The 17,176-nt window shown below is 39.1% G+C and overlaps 1 protein-coding gene across 5 annotated transcripts in view; it reads right to left on the reverse strand.

Annotated features, from left to right (window-relative positions):
• Positions 1–17,176, reverse strand: part of ADAMTSL1 (ADAMTS like 1) — an 861,052-nt gene that overhangs the window by 135,893 nt on the left and 707,983 nt on the right. The gene's annotated exons all lie outside the window — the stretch shown is intronic.

Below are 17,176 nucleotides of genomic sequence, written 5' to 3' on the forward strand. Positions count from 1 at the left end.
GGCTAAATGCACATAATTTCTAATGGCAGATCCTCCCCACTCCAAGCTTTTATGCCCTCAGAACCTTCCTCCCCAAGGAAGTAATATTTTCAATCTTACCTTGGCTTTCGTGACAAAGTAGAACTTACATCTTTATTCAAATTTTTAAAAATGCAGTTTTTGTTGAGAGGTAAAACAGCGTTGTCAATTTCAGTTGTTCCTTAGAAGCATTCTTTAAACTTGTGACATTTCTGCCCAATATGTCTATCCTGTGATTTTTAAAAGTTCCCCACCGCCCCATATCTGTTTCCTTTAGAATGTGTCTGCAGTCAGGAGATGAAGAATAATCCAACAATAATAAATTAGATACCGTGAAGGGTGACCAGCTCTAAAAAGCTTTTAGCACAGGGTGATGAGAATTCTCTTTTCAACCTGGACACAGTCTAGGACCCTGTCCCATTTTAAGGTTCCTGGACTGTTACTACTGGCTCCTGATTTATCTCCACATCTCCCAATCCATCCACAGCCCACACTTTCCAAAATGTCACTCTAAAATGAGAATCTGCTCACTTCGCTTCCTCTGATTAAAAACCTCCTTTGGAATCTGATCTGCACTTTCAGTGGGGGTGGGGATTAGTATGTCCAGGGCTTAGTTTTGGTCCAGTGGGGCAGAGAACTTGAACTTTCCAACTAACTTTTCCTTCTTCCTTCTTTTTTCCTTTTAGTAGGGGCTAAACTTTAGCCTGAGGTTTGGTAGAGAGAGGTTCATTGGCTTGTGACAGGGTTCAGTTCGGGGCCATTGTAGCTAAGAATCAAACTTTCACAGAGGACTGAATACATAAATATGTGAAGGAGAATGGGAGACAGAATTCTTACTGTCAGAGAGGAGAGTTACAAATACAGAAAGTGGGCAGACTAGAATAAATGTGGAATCGGGTTAGTAATGAAAACAATGTGAACTTGATTTTTAATAGCTCTCTAGACAAATATAGATATAATGATAAGGATGATTATATAAAATAAACATATATGTTTACAGTATTTCTTAGCACTCCCTGATGAGAGTCTTAGAAGCAATGGTAGCCCGATAGCATCAAGCACATCAAACACCCAGTTCTAAATACCATTCTCCATTAAAAGGAACCAGTTCCTGTAGAAATGGCTGATTCTGGGGCAGGGAATGAGAAAGTGAAAAATGATCCTGCAACATCTGTGCCAGAAAGCTGAGGCATGCTCAAAGAATGATGAGCTGTGTGTCAAAAGGATACCAAGGCCTGCTAAAAGTGGCTCCCACCGGCCAGGTCTGGGACAATTTGATAGCAATGGATTTTAACCCCTTGAGTGAAGAATTCCTTAAATAAATAATAAAAAGAGAAAGCATGTTTAGAATGATAGTTTGTCAATCATTGTAATATTAAGGCAAGAATCATAAATGAATTAACACTGGTGAGTGAAAGGTTGATCAGGAAAAGATAATTAGTCTTAGACGATATCCCTATAAAATACTTGTTACTGGGGGCCTCCCTGGTGGTGCAGGGGTTAAAGTCTCAGCATTATCAAGCTATCACCAGTCACTAAGGCATGAGTTCTATCCTTGGCCAAGGAGGTGACACACATGGCACTGAAGGCCTCTAATGTCTTGCCTGCTGCTCCCCTCAGCAGTGTATTTCAGTTGATCAACCTGTTCTGCTTCCCAGTCTGTCTCTGGTGAATCCTCTCACCCTCCGCACCTCTGGCCAGCACCCTAGTTCTTGCATGCATAAATAAAAATAAAACTTAAAAAAATACTTGTTAGTTACTATTCATAAGTTCAACATTCTTAATAATTTTACAGTGATATCATCTTAAGAATGAGTTAACATCACCAGTAGCAAATGAAATATAACATGACTCACTGTCTCCTGATATGATGCACTAAGAATATTGCATACTTTGAGGTATTTCTTTCCAAAATTGAAAAACTCACAAGGAAACATCAAGAAAACCCAAACTGAGGATTATTTTACAAATAACTACTCTGTACTCTTTAATAATATCAAGGAGATGACAAAAAATAAAAGATTGTTCCAGATTGGAGGAGCCTGAAAACATATGACAACCAAATATAATATGTGACACTGGATTGGCTCAAAGGTCTATAAAGGATTGTTAGGACGATTGGCAAAAATTGAATAGCGTCTGTGGATGGGATGTTGATACTGAATTAATGTCATTTCTTAATTTTAATTGTTTATAGTTTATATTGCTGTTACTTAGAAGAGCACCCTTGCAGTCAGGTAATAAACAATGAGGTGTTAAGATATTATAATGGTATATCATCTGACATTATTTTCAAATGGTCTTATATAAGAATGAGTGGTTGGGAGGCCATATGTATTCAAATTATAATGACCAGGGTTGATTGGGGAGGGTGACTGAGATTAAGTCACTTAAGTTATCAATTAAAAAAGCAACCACTTGTTTATGAAAATACTGATAAACAGTCATACAAAAGGCAAGGGCAGATAAAAATCTGTCACAAACAGAGGACCCACCTAAATCAAAATTAACTGATGGTCCTCATAATATACCTCTGAAAGGTGGCATAAATATAGGCACTGAATTAAGCCAACATGAGACTTTCAAGACTTCATGCCCAGGGTCCTGCATCCTCCCTCAGGTTTTGGTGAAAGGCAGCAGGGGAGAGTTACAAACAGAAAGGAGAGTTACTTTCTGCTCTGAGAGGTGGCTCCCCCCTCCTTATGAACTAATGGCTGCCAGAAACTCTCCTGACTTGGATCCCACCCACCCGTGCTGCCAGTCTCTTGTGCCTCACCAAGAGCTTAATATTTGTCCCCCCACCCTTTTACTGCCAACTGAATTTTATGCTTATATTGTTATAATTCAGATTCCCCCCAATAATTTCATATAAAGTTTACATGCATTTGGCTTGAGTTGTTGAAGTGGGTCCACTCTTATGGAAGTTAGCATTTCCATATTATAAATGGTTCAAAATGTTAATAAGCATAGGATTCAGAGGACAGGTAGAAGGGAGTTCTGGGTACTGTTTATTTGAAACATTATTTTAACCTGAAATTATTTCTAAATAAAAATTACAGTAAAAACAACAACAACAACAAAATCACCCACTGGCTCCCTGTTACCTACAGGCCAAAGTTCAAATACTTGACTGGCTTATAATGTGCTTAATAAAGGATTTTGATTGTATCTTTCTGTTTTATTCTCAGATCATCGCTATACTCAGCTTTACACCACTCTCCCTGCCTGGTGAACTCTGCTGCCTCTCAGGTTGGACCCTATGTATCCCCCTCCTCTCTGGATACTTTTCTGAGATCCCCACAACCAGGCAGGGCTAGTACTTCCCTCCTCAGCACACTGCTGGCTCTTCCTCCTAGTAGCGTTCTTTACTTCCTGCAGGTTGACCTTCATTACACTGTAGGTGTCTATTTGTTTGTGTCTCTCTCACTAGACTATGAGCTTCCCAGAGTAGCAAGGACTCTGTCTTTTTCAGCTTAGTATCTCCTACATCCACTACAGTGCCAGGTCCACCAGCAATGCTCAGGGTGGCATATGGCGTGCTATAAAAGACCAAGATCAATGAACTGTGTTTTGCCACACTCTACTTACATAACTGGGTTAAATAACAATTTATTCATATGTCAAATGGAATAAGAGTAATACTCATTTCACTGGGTTGTGATCAGGTTCGAATGAGTACATTTATGTAATGCATAGGGCTTAGCGCGGTGCCTGAAGCAGATTAAAGGTTCTATAATCATTAGCTAATAGGAAGTGATATTTCATGGTGCTCAGTGTTTGTTGAATGCATGAATGATTACTTTGAGGGAAGGGATGAAATGAGTAGGGTGAAAATTCTTGGTGCAAGTCAGGGAAAGTGCTCATAGCTTCTGGAGATGGAGGGAAAAGGCATTTGTGACAAGCCCACATTAAACTATCATGCAAGCATTCACTGCTAAACACTGACACAGATACAGAAATAGGAAACATGTCCGCCAACTTCAACCCCATACTTTCAACAAAGATAGGGAGGACTTATAAGCACCTGGGAGACACAGCAGACAATGTTAGGTAATGGCAATGAGGTCCTTCACTATTTGGCTAAATCACAAGCACCACAGAATTTCGGAAGACAGGCAGTGTGGGGTTCACACAAGCGTGGGGTTCAGAACCACTTGCGTTTATATGAACACTAGAGTTCACCAAGATTGTTCAACTATGTTGTCTTGCTCCATGCTCCTGACTTATATAATAAAAGCAGGCAGTGTTATTCCCATTTTATAGATAAGCAAATAGAGGCTCAGAGATTTGATTTCTTCAAGGTTGGGGAAGGAACTCATTGCTCTTTCCATCTTGCTAAGTCACTAAGGATGGTGGAATGAGTCATAGAGAGTGCAGAGGAGATAGAGAATTAGATTAGAAAAGCAGTTACACTCAGCTATTGCAGATGGATTTGCTACCTCTCACCTACATTTCCATTTTAGAAAACTCCTTGAAGTGCTAAAAGAAAGAAACAATCATAGGAGAAGTTAGATAATAGAGAGTAAAAATATGTCTGAAAAACAAATTTGAAGACCAACAATGAACCAAAACATCCAGGATAAGTCGCATCATGAGAGTGAAGCCTGTCTCATTCTGCGAGTTGTTATAAGAGAGTAGTGTGCAGCTCAGGAGGTAGGAGGTGGAGTTGCAGATGTTGGATGACTGTGAAGCACCTGTTTCTATCGGAGAAGAGTGTGGTCAAAGGGGTTTGAAGCCACACAAGTTTCTTTCTCCTAATTTCTAAAAAAAAAATCAATCAAGATTACTAAGATTGCAAATGACTCATGTCTTCCTTGCTGTTTCTAAAAAATCAATGAATAACTCAAAAAACCAGATAGACATCATCTCATTAAGACCATGCCTTTTACTTTAAACTTACTTCCTTCACAGAACATGTCAAACTGCAGGATGACACAGAAGTAGGTCCAGTTGTATAGAGTATCTTCATCAGTCCTTCACCTCCCCACCCCTTAATATTTCTCTTTGACATCCTACTGTCCAAGAAATACTCACAGCCTGCTCACCCTGACAAAAGTTATCTTGTGTGTCTGGTTCCCTTCTCTGATCACTCTGTCTTCTAGGTGATAGCACATTAAAATGAGAAGGAATTTCTGGTAGTTGTTATAATTCAGACATGAGAGCTCCCCAAGAAACATATTAGTTGGGTAGATGATTTGCAAAATTTGCATTTTTCCCTTAGAAGTTCAAGATATTAATTGGTTTGCCTAGAATTCTAGGTGGAAATTTCTTATTAAACATAGTTGCAGGTTTGTTCTCCTTGTGGTCAAGATCACAGAAGAAATTACTTGGATCATGTTACAAGTTGAACAAGGCGATTATTCTTTTCCTCTAATACCATCTTTTGGTTTTTATTGCAATCTATTTTATCTTAAATGATTAGCATCCTCACACTGAGGGTTTACCTCTAAATGAATTGCTTTCCTGGTCCATAATTATCTCCCTCAAACAGAGTGAGTTTCTGCCAGGCTAAACTATCTGTTTACTTCTCAATATACCACTTTATTTTTTCACATTTGGGAATGTGCTTCTAACTTTTCTGCCTTGGAACGCTTTCCACGTTCCTACCTGAAGTTCTGATTCAAACTCTTTTTTGGGGAAGGTTTCTCTCATCTCAACCCATCCCATCTGTACCCTCCATGTAATTCTGTTGGATTTTCTATTATTATACCCTCACTTATATTCTACACACTATTACATAATTGTTCTAACCCAAGACTAGAGTATCTTGCTTGACATAGTTCTATTTGTCTTATTTTTTTTCCCCTCTAAGTATCATCCTAAGTACAAAATAAGGCTTTGTTATTTGGGATCAAGTATTTTGGAGTTCAGGGAATTATTTGACATTAATCAGATCAGGCCAAAGCCTCCTATTTATCGACTTTCAGGTGACAATACTCACTAAAACCATACAGTTTAAGAGTTTCTGGATTAAATTATGTTCTTCCAAAACAAACAAACAAACAAACAAACATGTTGAAGTTTTAATTCCCAATACCACAGAATGTGATCTTATTTGGAAGCAGAGTCTTCGTAGAGGTCATCAAGTTAAAATGAGGTCATTAGGATGAGTCTTAATTTAATGTGACTTCAGTCCTTACAAAAAGGGGAAAATTTACAGAGACACAGAGAAGGAAAACAGTCCTGTGAAAACAGGATTAGAGAGAAGCATCTACAAGACAATGAACAGCAAAGATTGCTGATAACCACCCTGAACTAGGAAGATACAAGAAAGCATCCTTCCTGTACAGGTTTCAGAGGGAGCATGGCCTTGTCAACAACTTGATTTCAGGCTTTATGTCTCAAGCACTGTGAAATAGTAAGTTTTTGCTATTGTAAGTCACCTAGCTTGTGGTAATTTGCTACAGTCACCCTTGCAAATGAATATACTCCTTGGAGTTAGTTCTCTTGAGCCATTTCTAATCTGTTCATTTATGTTGTAAGAAGAAACCTTTTGGGGTATTTATATTCATGCCTGGGTGGTCAGTCCTTTCTATCAGGATATACAGATCTGATTCTAGTCACTCATGGAAGATTCTGCCTCCCCTTTCTTTTCACCATAATTGCTTTTTGCAGTTCTGCATGCAGTTATTTTCTTTCAATTCTGTATTTGGTCATTCAACGTGTGTATGTGTGCCCACAGCCATGCGTTCATTTGTTGAAAATCTAGTATTATGCCGAATGATGGAAACACAGATTTAAAAGAAAAATTCTTGTTGTTAAAGGCTTTCAGAGACAGCAAGACCTGCAATAAGTGATATTTATTCATTCAATACTTATTGGCCACTTTTGTGGCCAAACTCTATGTGAAAGGACAGAAGAGCAGACAAAACCCGAATGAAAAGAAAACCCTATTCTCCTGAGGCTCCCAATTTAGTCTATGACACAGAGAAGCGTGAAGGGTTGGGGAAGCATAGAATACAGACTGGGAGTCAAGAGGCAAGCCTTCCTGGAGTTGATGACATCTGGGCTGAGTTTTAAAGGGTAAGAGGTCAGAAGTAATGAGAAGTAGTCCAGGTAGAACAAAGTTTAGGAAAGCTTGGTACATTTGGGGAAATCAAATTTATTTTCATGCTTGGAGTTGGAATGGAGAAGGAATAGAAAGTCCAGTAAGTCCTTGGAAAAGTCTGTTTTCCTTGATGTGATTATGGGTAGGTAAAGGAACCTGGGAGATAGAAATTGTGGGCAGCCAAAGCCCCAACAACAGAGGTGACTCAAGTTCACTCCACTTCAAACTCACAAGCCCTAAGGCCCTGCTGAACAGCACACACTTTATCAGCTGAGGGCTGAATGCCCGACAAGCTCCCTCGGGTACCAGTCTCAGTGAGATGCCCAGAAGGCTTGTGAGGCAGGGTGACGTGGTGCTTCACACAGGCACTCCGTTCTATTTAGTCGCCATAAATTCAATCTGAACCTGGCTTGGCAAAGGAATACAAAAGATAGGACTGTTTCCACAGGAGAGATTGTCCTGTCTCAGTCTCCAGTGTTTCAGACACAGACACACACACCCCCACACCCACACTCACTCTTTGCAGACCAGAAATGTTTCTCTTCACACAGATGCTCAACCCACAGGACAGAGAGAGCAGCACATGTACTCTCCAGCCCTGAAGGGTGTTTACTTGGGGAGTAGGAGTGAGGTCTTTCACAAATGTTTTCATACTAGACCACACAAAAACTATTTTTCAAGTTTGGTTCAAAGATCTCTTCAAGGAAAATGTATGTTTCACTCTTTGATGTTTTGTTATCTCAGGGTAAGTTAAAGGATTACTATCAGGCTAACATCTGAATAAATTTGAACTCTCATGTTAGGATTTATATTGGCTTATTAGATCCCTCATTTGTTTTTGATTATCCATGATGATCATTTACTGGGGGGACGTCTATTCCTGGAGCACTGTGCTTAAACACACTTGGATCTGAATAGCACCGATGAGATGCCCCAAATCCCTGAGTTATGTTTATCAAGCAGGAGGTATATGATCATGACATCAAAGAATTAGACTGACCCAGAACATTGGATTCCAAAAGACCGGGGTGGGAACTACTTTCACTTGTGTTTTATAATTGTGGGCAAGTTACCCACTTTGAATGTCAATCTCTTCATCTGTAAAGCAAGACACTAACAACAACAGCACACACACACCTCAGAGATAGTGTGGGTTTAGGGCTAGATCACTGTAACAAAGCAAGACCCACATGTTTTCTGGTTTCCTGAATGCACATAAAAATTCTGTTTACACTATGTTGTAGTGTGTTAAATGTGCAATAGCATTGTATTAAAAAAAAACAATGTACATGACTTAATTAAATGTGACAGAGAGATAGAACTGAGCACATACTGTTGGTGCCAACAGACCTGCTGCACGCAAGGTCACCACACGCCATCAATTTGTAAAAAAGAAAAAAGAAGTATCTGTGAAGCACAGTGAAGCAAAGCACAATAAAATGAGGCATGTCTGTAAAAGTTTCTGATAGTTATTGGTGCTTGTTATGTACCACAAACTATAAGAACTTATATATACTAACTGACTTATAATCCTCATGGCAATCTAAGGCACTAGTACTATAATTATGTCTACTTATATGTGGATAAACTAAAGTAGCAGGAACAAGATCACACCACAAGTCAGTAAGAGAGCCAGGATGCAATGCTACATGTTCTGCTTTTGGATTTCTTAAACTATGTTTTTACCCACTAGCCTACAGCTTGTACCAGTGTAGGGAAGAAATGACACCAAACCAGCTACCATTATTTCTCATACACAAGGGATCAAGAGAAGAAATGAATTTTGGGGGTTCCTTTTTTTGGCCTAGTTGTGATTCCTTGGAGTTACTGATATTACCCAAATTAAACTTCGCTTACTTTATTCCACACACAGGGTAACTAATAGTTCAGCCTCCCAAGTTTAGCTTTGCAACATTGCAGCCCTACCATATCAATGACACAGAGAACTTTCTAGCTATCTCTGATCCTCAGAGCATATTATACATTATTCTAGTTAGGAAAATGGAAACAGTGAGGCAACCCAGTAACAAAATTCTGAAAAGGAATACTGGGATCCATATGACTTTCCAAAAAAACAGGAGAGTGTCAATTATAGGTCAACTAAATTCCTAATTCTTGACTATCAATTCTTTATTATAAATTACTAGAAAATCTCCAAGCTTTGTGAATGCAGCTTCTTTCTTTCCTTCTCTCATTTTCCACTTGACCCCTCATGCTCTACTCTTCACTCTCATATACTAAGGAATGCTTTTTTTTTTTCATTGATTGATATGCGTATCATCAGAAAAGATAAAAGATTTCTCTCTTAGCTAACTGGTAATCTCATCTGCACATAAAGTACTCATTTCCTCTCTAGAGTGTTATTAATATGAGAGAAAAAGTAAAAACTTTCAGCGGTTTGGTAAGAAGATCTTTTCTTATCCTCGCTAATAGTATATAGCATCTTTGACTATCTGGGCCCCCTATTCCATCACTAGATTCCAGTTCTTAGAGAGATTATTCTTAAATAACCAGGCACTCAAGTAAGTGCCTTATATATTATTAACTCAATCTGCACAGAAATCCCATGAGGTAGGAACTATTTCATCCTTATTTTATAGAGAATCAAGGATGGGGGCAGGGGCTTTAAGAGATTTGCTCGAAGACACAGTTATTAAGTGGCAAAGCCAGGATTTGAACTCAAGAAGTCTGGCTCTAGATCCTACATTCTGATTCACTATAAAGTTTCTGCAGTCCACCTTTTTATGATAAACAATGAGCTTGAAGTTAGGAAACATGAATTTCAGGATTTGAGCTCTGCTGGTGTTGGGCATGTCACTTAATACCTTCAGTCTCTATACCCACAGAGAAAATGAGGAAATTGGTCAAGTTCCTTCCTTTGGAATTCTATAACTCCAACATTGAGGGAGACATACTTGTCCTATTTTAAATTCTAGACAAGTCCATCAGCCAAACTCCTTGTCACTGTCTGGCTTTCTAGAGTATAAAAACAAAGTTCAAGGATCTTTTGGCATAGATAGTAATAGTTGTGCTAATAGAGCCAACTGCGAGGTGATGAGATTTGATGTCCACTCGGTTATTCAGAGACCATGATTCTTCTATCCCTAGAAGTGAAAGAAGCCAGCTTCTAGTTATTAATTGGAAAAATTGTTGCCTACAACAAACATGGCTTCCAGCATTCCTTGAGGACTTTAGGCTCACAGAGCAATGTCTCAATCCATCAGCATCTGTCTTGGACATGGGGATTTAGAATAGAAATCCATCTTGTGCTTCCGCTTTTAATTAGATTTTCAGGTAGAAAGAGTTCTTTGTGGACAAATGGGTACATCTGATATTCAGAAAACCTATCATTCAGGCACTAATCTGTCCATTGAGGAGGATCTAGGGCTCCCAAAATGTGATAAATAGGCAAAAAAAGAAAACAAACAATTATGGAACAGAATAGGTTTACAGTTAGGGCTTACCCTGTGCTCAGAGAGACAAAGGAAAGGGACTTTAACACATTTGAGGATGAAAAGATATAGCAAGACATCATGAGCAAGCACGTAAGACTTCAAAATATTGCCTTTCTATATGTCAAGAGAAAAGAATAGTACCCATGGACCCACTTTCTAAATCCATATGCATATTAGACTGCAGCAAGCCCTTGTGTGTTGTGAAGAGTAGTCTACCTCTTGCCAACCTTGTGTCGAAGAACCATTTCCTAGGAAGAATTATGTATGCAAAGGTAAGCTGGAGAACAGTACTTTTTTTTTTTTTAAGATTTATTTATTTATGCATACAAGAGCTGGGGTATAGGCCAGAGATATGGGGGGTGAGAGGATTCACCAGAGACAGAGTGGGGAACAGAACAGGCAGACTGACTGAAATACACTGCTGAGGGGAGCAGCGGGCGAGACAGGAGAGGTCTGCTGCACCATATGGGTTGCTCCCTGGCCAGCCAGGAATCGCTTCATAGTGCGGTTCTTAACACCTTGTGCCACCAGGGAGGCCCAAACAGTACTTTTCTTATCGAGATCAAGGGTGGGTCAATCCAGCCCACATATGGTTTCACTTTGTTCTACTATGGGTCAGTTAAATCATCAACTTCCATTAAATTAAAGAGAAAGTGCATGATGTGCCCATTTTCACATAAAGTGTTTCTAGGAGTGCCTGGGATGAGCTTTTCGGGCCTGTTACTTGCCTAGCAAGTAACCTATAAAAAAGTGGAGAGAAATGGAAGCTTTCTTGGCTCCCTAACTGTCATTTTACTGTCTCTTCTCAGTTGCAAACAAATGTCCCATCACTAGTGCCAAAAAAATACCACAAAGTCAAACTTGACAGTAGGGTGCATCTTATGAAGATCTGGCTCCACTATGAGTCTCTCGTCCCACATCAGAATTCTGGCTTCATTTTGCTCACAAAAAGAGCATTGATAAATGGTATCTGTCTAGTTGTGGTGGATTTTACATCAATAAATACCTTGCTTATAACAGTTTCCTTCTGTGATTTTCCATAGTTCGATGAAGCTTAAAATTGTACAAGATCTGGACATTGCAGTCTGATTTTGCTGGCTTGCCAATTTGGGGAAGGAGTTGAGGCAGAAAAGTGTAGTAGATAGCACTGGTGGGATGGGCAATAAACTACCTAGAGAGATTAAATAATATTTTTCTAATTCTATTGAGACATAATTGACATACAACTATATACCTTTAAGGTATACAGCATATTGATTTGAATTACATAGTGAGATGATTACCACAATAGAACTTTTCAAAATGCCATAAATTTCCCAGGAGGTATATAAGCAACACATACACATGATCAAATAGCATCTTGGACATATTCAACAATAATTTACAGAGGACTCCCAGATATACTTTTACCCCAATAAAGAAGGAACCCAGATTTGACATATGGGGCTTTTCTAAGGCCAGAATCTGTTTCCTGACTTTTTGTTTACTCCTTAAACTTCAAAACAACTTGAATGTCAGTTTCCAGAGATTTCTCTGTAATGTTGCTTTCTCTGTGTGTGAAGCAAATCTTCCAATAACAACTGTGCAGTAAAGGAGCATTCAGAGGACTGATTGAGAATGGGGACCTGAAAACTAACCCATTTCTAGTGCAAGAAAAATAAAGCAGTGGCTAAAAGAAGAGAGTAATAATTCAGGTTTTTTTTTTTTTTTTTTTTGCATTTTCACAGAACTTAGCAAACTTTGCAAAACTGTCTAATCCCAGAGCTCTACCTCTGAGTTTGCAGCTGAGGGAGACTAAAAGTTTATGAGGCACAGTTCCCCACTGCTTCCTGAAGATGCTACGAACACAGAGCATCCCACACCCCAGGTCTCCTGAGATGTCAGAGCTACCTGAGGGCAACATGGTACCTTGGAGAGGACATGGAAGTTACGGATAGGTGATCTAGCTTTACGTTTCAGTGCTACCAATCAGGACACAGATCTCATAATATTGGCCTTAGGTTAATCTGACCCATCTTAAATAGCTAACTTCATTTCTATTGTGTTACATGCTTGTGGGATATAAACATATCAGGTCTCCAGTAATTAATTCCAACAACCGGAGATCCTCTTAGGATACAAGGGAATCAAGAATTTTAGGCTCATTTGGAAAACTGTAAAGGCACAGAAGGAAGACACAATGCTTCCCCTGGGGTCACTGAAAAACTGGGACTCCCCGGGGTGGAATATTTAAATCGTGTAATAATAACATGTCTCATTAGAATTTTATGTTTATATATATTCTGATATCTTTAAGAATAAGAGACTCAGCTCATTGGTGATCTTCTTTAGGTCCCCTTCCTGATTCAAATTAAGTGACTCATCTCAGGGGTCTCATAAGACACTCATTTCTATCTCTAATAAGGCCACTACAACTGTGCAGTATAACAATCTGCTTGTGTCCTGACCTCCCTTCAACAGATTGTTTGATTTTACAAAAGAGTAGGAATTTCATAAATGTTTACTGAACTGAGCTGAATTCTACCCTAACCTGTAGAAAATACCCACTTCCCAGGGGCTAGAGTTTATAGGAGATGATCAGGCATTTTTGGTTAGACTGGGGAGTCCCTCTCCTCTGTAACAGGCTTGTCTCTCCTTCCTTCAGTTAAAAAGGTGAGAAGTTCAGTTTCCTAAAATGCAAATAGATCATTTACCTTCTTTAATCCAGGGGCAAGTTCTTACAAAGATACACACACACACACACAAACACAGATCCAATACCTGTTATTATTTACTGAGTACTAATATGTACTAGGCACTATAATAAACACTGACATAAATATCTTCACAATAATTCTCTAAGGGTGAAAGAGGAAGATAAACACTCACTAAAGGCTAACAGAAGAGTAAGTCATATGAACTTGATTTTTCCAGACTTTCGTGATAAGCAAGCCTAGAATAAAGGGTTGGGATCAGTTCTTAGCATGAATTAGCTTATGTAGTTTTATTTTCCTAATTCTTACTTGAGTTAAACTGAACGAATGGGAGTGTGTAGGAGAAAGAGAGTTGAAAGACTTCGGGTCCTGCACAAGTGGTAGAGAAGGGTCAGCTAGGAATTAGGGTCATCAGAGGGCAAGGTGATTAGGACTAAGTCTCTGGGGTGAGAAGAAAGAGGTGCTAGGAAATAGAATGATGCAGAAAAGGAGCAAAGGACCCAGAATTGCAAGTTTGTTAGTAATGGCAGAAAAAGATGCAAAATTCTAGGATGGCCCCCAATGTCTTCCAGATTCATAATCCCAGGTTACCGCTCTCTGGATGACTTAGTATTTCTTTATAAAAATGTTTTCTTAGGAACTGAGTCCTTTGTTTAATGACTCAGTGTTGGGTTTTAAGACATTCACTTTAGGTCTATTTGGTTTCTCTGTTAGCATGGTTCATTTCCTTTATATTTGGCTGTGCCCTGAGACGTGTGTGCTCTGATGAAGTTTTGATTACCCTTTAAGCACTAGGCTTTAATAAGAATTCTACTCTAGGCAGCTGAGATTATGGCATGAAGGTTATCTGCGGGAGGTAAAGGAAGAAGAGTCTGTTTAACCATTTGTGCTCATCACTAGGTTATAAGTCACTGTGGGCGTAAGAGGACTGGGTCTTGTCACAGTGGTAATTCCAATGCCTAGCTAGACTAGGGGATGGAGAGAGCGAAGGAGGGGTGGAGGGATGCATAAATATCATTAACAGAGGGAAAGACTGAACCACAAGCTGTTTAGTAATGCTTTGGAATGAAACATACCTTGTTCCAAATCTAAACCTGCCACCAAATTGTATCTTCAGCCCCCTAAAGATTCTATTTCCTTGGCTATACAGTTAGGATAGGAATGGTAAATCCTCATAAAATTGTGGGGAAGATTAGACAAAATAATGTTTTATAAACACTGTGATGAGCACAGTGCCTGGCTGATGGTAAGCTCCCTATAAATGGAAGCTTTTAGGGAAACCCTACTATGCAAGACACCCTGAACCTCATCTGTAACATGCATTGGACTTAACTTCTTTCTTCTCTTTTGTATTTCCTTCTTTCTTTTCTCACTTCCACAAGTATTGGAGGAAACAACTGTATAAGAACAGCATGATTTATAGAAACTTCCTGATTTCTTTGTAACTTATCACAGTCTTCCCTGACCATCAAGCTATTGTTGCTTATTTTCAGGACATACACTTCACACACCCATGTCTGACTTCTCTTGATCATGTCCCACAGCATATTAACTTTCTAGGAATATTTGGACCCTGTCTCCTCTTCTCCCACTTCTTTGTCTCATTACTGTTCTTGAAAAACATACCTCATTTAATTAGGTGTTAAAAGTCAATGACCACTTTTTTGCAGGCTTGATGGACCCCTGAGAACTAGCTGCCCTGCTTCCTATTCTAAGGACTGCCTAAGATATCTGGTAAGGGATGCACAGAAAGCTGGCTTGAAGCTAGGTTCTACCCCATACTAGTTAACAAAATTTGTGAATCAAAACTTCAATGACTATGAAATAATTATGAAGGTCTTATATAGTTTCCTATAGGCAACTAAGAGGGATGAAAGAGCCCTGATTTTTTGAGCATCTACTGTATAAGGTGGGGACTGGCTGATTTACCTATGATTATCCTTATAACACACCCATTCCCCCCTCACCTTATGGTTTGGTCATTTTAAGGATAACTGAGTCTTAGGCAAAAAATAGCTGGCTTAAGAACACAAAGTAAATGAGGGAATCCACAACTGTCTTAACCTAAAACCCATGATTTCCCCCTCATTCTAGGATGTCTCACAATTCCTGATGTGGAATGTCAACTTCGGAATTACAATATTGCTTATAGGTTCTTGTTCTGAAGTCTCCCATTTCTTAAGCACTGCCCGTAGTAGAAATATGGAGTCTGACATAAAAATTATGCTAAGATGATAATGAACTACTTCTCTCAGAGACATGCATGATCATCGAAGCAAACCACATTTACTTCCATATTTAACATGATAGCTGTGCTGGAATAAATGTCAAGGTCAATGCCACCTATGTAGAGGGCCCATTTTAGTTCTTTGTAGCTTCCTCTGGTCAGTCAGAAAGGAGCTCTGTGTACCCACTCAGGAGTTAGCATCAACAGCACTAGTTAGAGAGGACATACAACATTCAGCTGTTCTAGCGTTATAGCCAATGACCTGTGTTTGAGTCAGTCTAGGCCTTATGGTCACTTCACAAATGAAATTAGAGGCCCCATGAGAATGTAGTGAGCATCTGGTGGATCTGGAAGCTGCGCTAATCCAAGGATAATCATTCTTTTCTTAGCTTCGCGTGTTTATAATGCAAACACCAGGACTCACTACAGTGTTGGTACAGATGAAGGGAAAATGATGAAGGGAAAAATGGCAAGAGGCGAATGAAGGAAGAGCTCTGATTCACCACAGGAGAGGCAGCAGTTGGCTGGAGCGGACATTCCTGTAACCACAGCCGATCACCTGAGAACAGCCTGACCTTGGGGTGGTGCCATGACAGGATTAATATTTTCAGATGGATGAACTATTTCTGAACTGTACCCCCCAGAATATTGGGTCTGAATCAGAGTATTTTCTTTTTCACAACCTCATTTTTACGTTGCATCATCATCTCTTTTCCTCTATCTCTTTAAGTCTTCTGTTTTCCAAGTTTAAAGAATATAGTAATAGAACAGATTTCTAACCCCAAGGCCAAGAGAAAAGCTCTTAATCTCACATTGCACTTGAAATCTTCTTCCAAAATTTCCAAAGACAGCATTGGGTACATCTTGGCATTAATAATTCTCATTTCAAAGCTTTGGCCAAATCATTGCTTGCCCTTAAATTGTTACTTCAAGACTTCAGAAAACTGGATCATAGGATAAGGCAAAAAAAATGTAGAAAAGATTTACTTTGGGAGTTTCCACTCTAGTTCTGTCGACTGATTTGTAAGCTGGAAGGTTTTGAAGTGTAAAACTCTGTTTCATCACCATATCCAGGATAGGAAACTATCTGGTGATGGTATTTCCATTCCCTGGGGCTTATGAGCAATGGGATAGATACGTGGTACATATATGTCAACTCTTGAAGCAGTGAAGGAATCAGTTTAATAACTCAGTTTAATGACTATCATTCAAAGGGAGCACTAAACCTATTTAACATTTGAAAACTATAGTGATTTCTCTAGGGCTGTTCCCCAAACATTGGCTTTAATGCCTCAGAGGTGTTCAGCACTGTATCCCAAGTACAATGCCTGGCACATTCAATATTTATTCAATAAATATTTCAATAAGTATTTATTCAAAAGAGGATAGAGAAACTAGTTATCTCAAAGGGCACTATAACATTCTAAATGAAGGGGTACAGACTATTCCGTGTCCTCTGATGCATGACAAGCATCATTAAGGTATTCTAAACAATCATTTTGATGTTTCACCATCGTTGCTGCCTGTACATGCGTGCCTAGGTTTCTCTTAATGGAAACATTAAGTCTTGTTCCTTGTAGAGTTTTCATGGTTGTTTCACTTATAGTTTAGTCTCTTCTTTGTCAATAGAGGCGCTTTGTCTTCAGGACTTATAATTTGACTCAAGGTATTTTCCTAATACAATTAATTTTTCTTTTTTTCCAGAAGTGTTGATTCTTTTGGTGGTGGGCACACT

This window comes from Talpa occidentalis, unplaced genomic scaffold, assembly GCF_014898055.3.
Source record: "Talpa occidentalis isolate TD23 unplaced genomic scaffold, MPIMG_talOcc4v2.1 talOcc4.7, whole genome shotgun sequence".
Classification (NCBI taxonomy): Eukaryota; Metazoa; Chordata; class Mammalia; order Eulipotyphla; family Talpidae; genus Talpa; species Talpa occidentalis.